The 6,000-nt window shown below is 76.0% G+C and overlaps 4 non-coding genes across 4 annotated transcripts; all 4 read left to right on the plus strand.

Moving 5' to 3' along the window:
- Nucleotides 1-278: 278 nt before the first annotated feature.
- Nucleotides 279-397, plus strand: LOC129398935 (5S ribosomal RNA). Its single transcript, XR_008626801.1, has one exon. It is a non-coding gene; the product is annotated as a 5S ribosomal RNA (ribosomal RNA).
- A 1,495-nt stretch (nt 398-1,892) lies between these two features.
- Nucleotides 1,893-2,011, plus strand: LOC129398946 (5S ribosomal RNA). The gene has a single exon (XR_008626808.1). It is a non-coding gene; the product is annotated as a 5S ribosomal RNA (ribosomal RNA).
- Nucleotides 2,012-3,500: 1,489 nt separating this feature from the next.
- LOC129398957 (5S ribosomal RNA) lies at nt 3,501-3,619 on the plus strand. Its single transcript, XR_008626816.1, has one exon. It is a non-coding gene; the product is annotated as a 5S ribosomal RNA (ribosomal RNA).
- A 1,488-nt stretch (nt 3,620-5,107) lies between these two features.
- Nucleotides 5,108-5,226, plus strand: LOC129398968 (5S ribosomal RNA). The gene has a single exon (XR_008626827.1). It is a non-coding gene; the product is annotated as a 5S ribosomal RNA (ribosomal RNA).
- The last annotated feature ends 774 nt before the right edge of the window (nt 5,227-6,000 follow it).

A 6,000-nucleotide genomic window follows, 5' to 3' on the forward strand; every position in this document is an offset into this window, starting at 1 on the left:
GACGCGGTCCGGGGGGAGGCGGGGGCGCCGGGGCGCCGGGGCGGTGCGCCCCGGCCGGCGTGCGTGTGTGCGTGTCCGTGTGTCCGTCTGGGGGCGGGTGTCCGGCTCTCGGGCTCACACGCACGCCCTTGGAGGAGGCTGGCTGGCGGGCGGTGCCGGGCGCCCCCCCCCGCCCGGGTGGCCTTTCCCGCGCGGATCCCGTGGCAGGCGGGCCGAGCTGCGCAGGGAGGCCCGGTGGGCGGCCGGGCTTCTTGAGGGCGGCGGAGAGCCACGCCTCCGTCTACGGCCATACCACCCTGAACGCGCCCGATCTCGTCTGATCTCGGAAGCTAAGCAGGGTCGGGCCTGGTTAGTACTTGGATGGGAGACCGCCTGGGAATACCGGGTGCTGTAGGCCTTTTGCGGGCGTGGGGGGCGGGGGGGGGCCTTCCTGTCTTTCATTTTCTCCCCCTGGCCTCTGCCTTGGCGCGGGGGAGGGCCCCGGCCCCTGGCCTTGGTCCTGCCCTTCGCCTGCGGCCCCCTGCGGCCCAGGTGCCCCGGCCCCTCCCGGGCCACCACCCCCGTGGTGCCGCTCGCCTGAGGCCTGCGGCCCAGCCATCCCACCCCACCGGCAGCTCCTCACCCGGACCGTGCACCCCGGGCCCCGACCCCCGCCTCAGCCCCTGGGCCTTGTGCCTGGGGAGGGCCGGGGCAGGGCCCCGCAACCGGCAGCCTCCTGGGGCATCCTCCTCCGAGGACCCCGGGGCGGGACACCTCCCGCAGGGACGTCGCCCGGGCTGTGTGCGTGCGCCTGTGTGTGTGCCTGTGTGTGTTTGTGTGTGCGTGCGTGGGCCTGATGGTGCCTGTGTGTGAGTCTCTGGGTGTGTCTCTGTGTGGGGGTGTCTCTATGTGTGTGTGCGCGTGCGTGTGCGCAGGTGTCTGCGTGTGCGTGTGCGTGTGCGTGTGCGTGTGCGTGTGCGTGGAGTGGGGCCCCCGCCGGCCCCCGCTCCGCCCGCAGAAGGAGGTCCCCTGGGCCTGCCCCGGCCCGCCGGCCCTGCCTGTGCGCCTGCCCTGCAGCCCCTGCTCTCTTCCTCCTGCGGCCTCTCCGGTCCCCTGGAGGGAGGGTGGCAGGCCGGGCAAGCTGTCCCCTCTCCTTCAGCCCTCGGGCGACACCCAGGGCACCCACGGGGCCCAAGGCGCACCCCGGCCCCGCGCACACGCAGCCCCGCAGTGCAGAGCGCCCCGGTGGGGGAGCACCCGGCCTAGGGGCACCCAGGTCTCCTGGCCCACGCGAGGGGATTCCCCCACCTTCCCATTCCCGCAGGCGCCGGGCCAGGCCCGGGGCCTGCCCCGTGACGGCGCCCTGGGCCACCCGCAGGAGCGCCCGAGCGCCCGCCGGGCCAAGTGCAGCAGCGCGACCCCTCGCGCACCGGGAAGCGGACACACGCAGACAGACAGGGTCCGGGGGCGCTGGGCAAAGCCGCCCGGCCGCGGGCCTTCCCCGGCCGCGGCCCACGCCCCCACGCCGCCCCCGGCCCCCCGGCCCCCGCGCCGCGCGCACCTGCGCCCAGAACCGCTGCAGAGACAAGCGGCCCGGTGCCCCGTGCGCCCCTGGGGGCCGAGCGCAGGCGGCCCGACGCGGTCCGGGGGGAGGCGGGGGCGCCGGGGCGCCGGGGCGGTGCGCCCCGGCCGGCGTGCGTGTGTGCGTGTCCGTGTGTCCGTCTGGGGGCGGGTGTCCGGCTCTCGGGCTCACACGCACGCCCTTGGAGGAGGCTGGCTGGCGGGCGGTGCCGGGCGCCCCCCCCCGCCCGGGTGGCCTTTCCCGCGCGGATCCCGTGGCAGGCGGGCCGAGCTGCGCAGGGAGGCCCGGTGGGCGGCCGGGCTTCTTGAGGGCGGCGGAGAGCCACGCCTCCGTCTACGGCCATACCACCCTGAACGCGCCCGATCTCGTCTGATCTCGGAAGCTAAGCAGGGTCGGGCCTGGTTAGTACTTGGATGGGAGACCGCCTGGGAATACCGGGTGCTGTAGGCCTTTTGCGGGCGTGGGGGGCGGGGGGGGGCCTTCCTGTCTTTCATTTTCTCCCCCTGGCCTCTGCCTTGGCGCGGGGGAGGGCCCCGGCCCCTGGCCTTGGTCCTGCCCTTCGCCTGCGGCCCCCTGCGGCCCAGGTGCCCCGGCCCCTCCCGGGCCACCACCCCCGTGGTGCCGCTCGCCTGAGGCCTGCGGCCCAGCCATCCCACCCCACCGGCAGCTCCTCACCCGGACCGTGCACCCCGGGCCCCGACCCCCGCCTCAGCCCCTGGGCCTTGTGCCTGGGGAGGGCCGGGGCAGGGCCCTGCAACCGGCAGCCTCCTGGGGCATCCTCCTCCGAGGACCCCGGGGCGGGACACCTCCCGCAGGGACGTCGCCCGGGCTGTGTGCGTGCGCCTGTGTGTGTGCCTGTGTGTGTTTGTGTGTGCGTGCGTGGGCCTGATGGTGCCTGTGTGTGAGTCTCTGGGTGTGTCTCTGTGTGTGGGTGTCTCTATGTGTGTGTGCGCGTGCGTGTGCGCAGGTGTCTGCGTGTGCGTGTGCGTGTGCGTGTGCGTGTGCGTGGAGTGGGGCCCCCGCCGGCCCCCGCTCCGCCCGCAGAAGGAGGTCCCCTGGGCCTGCCCCGGCCCGCCGGCCCTGCCTGTGCGCCTGCCCTGCAGCCCCTGCTCTCTTCCTCCTGCGGCCTCTCCGGTCCCCTGGAGGGAGGGTGGCAGGCCGGGCAAGCTGTCCCCTCTCCTTCAGCCCTCGGGCGACACCCAGGGCACCCACGGGGCCCAAGGCGCACCCCGGCCCCGCGCACACGCAGCCCCGCAGTGCAGAGCGCCCCGGTGGGGGAGCACCCGGCCAAGGGGCACCCAGGTCTCCTGGCCCACGCGAGGGGATTCCCCCACCTTCCCATTCCCGCAGGCGCCGGGCCAGGCCCGGGGCCTGCCCCGTGACGGCGCCCTGGGCCACCCGCAGGAGCGCCCGAGCGCCCGCCGGGCCAAGTGCAGCAGCGCGACCCCTCGCGCACCGGGAAGCGGACACACGCAGACAGACAGGGTCCGGGGGCGCTGGGCAAAGCCGCCCGGCCGCGGGCCTTCCCCGGCCGCGGCCCACGCCCCCACGCCGCCCCCGGCCCCCCGGCCCCCGCGCCGCGCGCACCTGCGCCCAGAACCGCTGCAGAGACAAGCGGCCCGGTGCCCCGTGCGCCCCTGGGGGCCGAGCGCAGGCGGCCCGACGCGGTCCGGGGGGAGGCGGGGGCGCCGGGGCGCCGGGGCGGTGCGCCCCGGCCGGCGTGCGTGTGTGCGTGTCCGTGTGTCCGTCTGGGGGCGGGTGTCCGGCTCTCGGGCTCACACGCACGCCCTTGGAGGAGGCTGGCTGGCGGGCGGTGCCGGGCGCCCCCCCCCGCCCGGGTGGCCTTTCCCGCGCGGATCCCGTGGCAGGCGGGCCGAGCTGCGCAGGGAGGCCCGGTGGGCGGCCGGGCTTCTTGAGGGCGGCGGAGAGCCACGCCTCCGTCTACGGCCATACCACCCTGAACGCGCCCGATCTCGTCTGATCTCGGAAGCTAAGCAGGGTCGGGCCTGGTTAGTACTTGGATGGGAGACCGCCTGGGAATACCGGGTGCTGTAGGCCTTTTGCGGGCGTGGGGGGCGGGGGGGGGCCTTCCTGTCTTTCATTTTCTCCCCCTGGCCTCTGCCTTGGCGCGGGGGAGGGCCCCGGCCCCTGGCCTTGGTCCTGCCCTTCGCCTGCGGCCCCCCGCGACCCAGGTGCCCGGCCCCTCCCGGGCCACCACCCCCGTGGTGCCGCTCGCCTGAGGCCTGCGGCCCAGCCATCCCACCCCACCGGCAGCTCCTCACCCGGACCGTGCACCCCGGGCCCCGACCCCCGCCTCAGCCCCTGGGCCTTGTGCCTGGGGAGGGCCGGGGCAGGGCCCCGCAACCGGCAGCCTCCTGGGGCATCCTCCTCCGAGGACCCCGGGGCGGGACACCTCCCGCAGGGACGTCGCCCGGGCTGTGTGCGTGCGCCTGTGTGTGTGCCTGTGTGTGTTTGTGTGTGCGTGCGTGGGCCTGATGGTGCCTGTGTGTGAGTCTCTGGGTGTGTCTCTGTGTGTGGGTGTCTCTATGTGTGTGTGCGCGTGCGTGTGCGCAGGTGTCTGCGTGTGCGTGTGCGTGTGCGTGTGCGTGTGCGTGGAGTGGGGCCCCCGCCGGCCCCCGCTCCGCCCGCAGAAGGAGGTCCCCTGGGCCTGCCCCGGCCCGCCGGCCCTGCCTGTGCGCCTGCCCTGCAGCCCCTGCTCTCTTCCTCCTGCGGCCTCTCCGGTCCCCTGGAGGGAGGGTGGCAGGCCGGGCAAGCTGTCCCCTCTCCTTCAGCCCTCGGGCGACACCCAGGGCACCCACGGGGCCCAAGGCGCACCCCGGCCCCGCGCACACGCAGCCCCGCAGTGCAGAGCGCCCCGGTGGGGGAGCACCCGGCCTAGGGGCACCCAGGTCTCCTGGCCCACGCGAGGGGATTCCCCCACCTTCCCATTCCCGCAGGCGCCGGGCCAGGCCCGGGGCCTGCCCCGTGACGGCGCCCTGGGCCACCCGCAGGAGCGCCCGAGCGCCCGCCGGGCCAAGTGCAGCAGCGCGACCCCTCGCGCACCGGGAAGCGGACACACGCAGACAGACAGGGTCCGGGGGCGCTGGGCAAAGCCGCCCGGCCGCGGGCCTTCCCCGGCCGCGGCCCACGCCCCCACGCCGCCCCCGGCCCCCCGGCCCCCGCGCCGCGCGCACCTGCGCCCAGAACCGCTGCAGAGACAAGCGGCCCGGTGCCCCGTGCGCCCCTGGGGGCCGAGCGCAGGCGGCCCGACGCGGTCCGGGGGGAGGCGGGGGCGCCGGGGCGCCGGGGCGGTGCGCCCCGGCCGGCGTGCGTGTGTGCGTGTCCGTGTGTCCGTCTGGGGGCGGGTGTCCGGCTCTCGGGCTCACACGCACGCCCTTGGAGGAGGCTGGCTGGCGGGCGGTGCCGGGCGCCCCCCCCCGCCCGGGTGGCCTTTCCCGCGCGGATCCCGTGGCAGGCGGGCCGAGCTGCGCAGGGAGGCCCGGTGGGCGGCCGGGCTTCTTGAGGGCGGCGGAGAGCCACGCCTCCGTCTACGGCCATACCACCCTGAACGCGCCCGATCTCGTCTGATCTCGGAAGCTAAGCAGGGTCGGGCCTGGTTAGTACTTGGATGGGAGACCGCCTGGGAATACCGGGTGCTGTAGGCCTTTTGCGGGCGTGGGGGGCGGGGGGGGGGCCTTCCTGTCTTTCATTTTCTCCCCCTGGCCTCTGCCTTGGCGCGGGGGAGGGCCCCGGCCCCTGGCCTTGGTCCTGCCCTTCGCCTGCGGCCCCCCGCGACCCAGGTGCCCCGGCCCCTCCCGGGCCACCACCCCCGTGGTGCCGCTCGCCTGAGGCCTGCGGCCCAGCCATCCCACCCCACCGGCAGCTCCTCACCCGGACCGTGCACCCCGGGCCCCGACCCCCGCCTCAGCCCCTGGGCCTTGTGCCTGGGGAGGGCCGGGGCAGGGCCCCGCAACCGGCAGCCTCCTGGGGCATCCTCCTCCGAGGACCCCGGGGCGGGACACCTCCCGCAGGGACGTCGCCCGGGCTGTGTGCGTGCGCCTGTGTGTGTGCCTGTGTGTGTTTGTGTGTGCGTGCGTGGGCCTGATGGTGCCTGTGTGTGAGTCTCTGGGTGTGTCTCTGTGTGGGGGTGTCTCTATGTGTGTGTGCGCGTGCGTGTGCGCAGGTGTCTGCGTGTGCGTGTGCGTGTGCGTGTGCGTGTGCGTGGAGTGGGGCCCCCGCCGGCCCCCGCTCCGCCCGCAGAAGGAGGTCCCCTGGGCCTGCCCCGGCCCGCCGGCCCTGCCTGTGCGCCTGCCCTGCAGCCCCTGCTCTCTTCCTCCTGCGGCCTCTCCGGTCCCCTGGAGGGAGGGTGGCAGGCCGGGCAAGCTGTCCCCTCTCCTTCAGCCCTCGGGCGACACCCAGGGCACCCACGGGGCCCAAGG

The sequence above is a fragment of the Sorex araneus genome, chromosome 9, assembly GCF_027595985.1.
Source record: "Sorex araneus isolate mSorAra2 chromosome 9, mSorAra2.pri, whole genome shotgun sequence".
NCBI classification, from domain to species: Eukaryota; Metazoa; Chordata; class Mammalia; order Eulipotyphla; family Soricidae; genus Sorex; species Sorex araneus.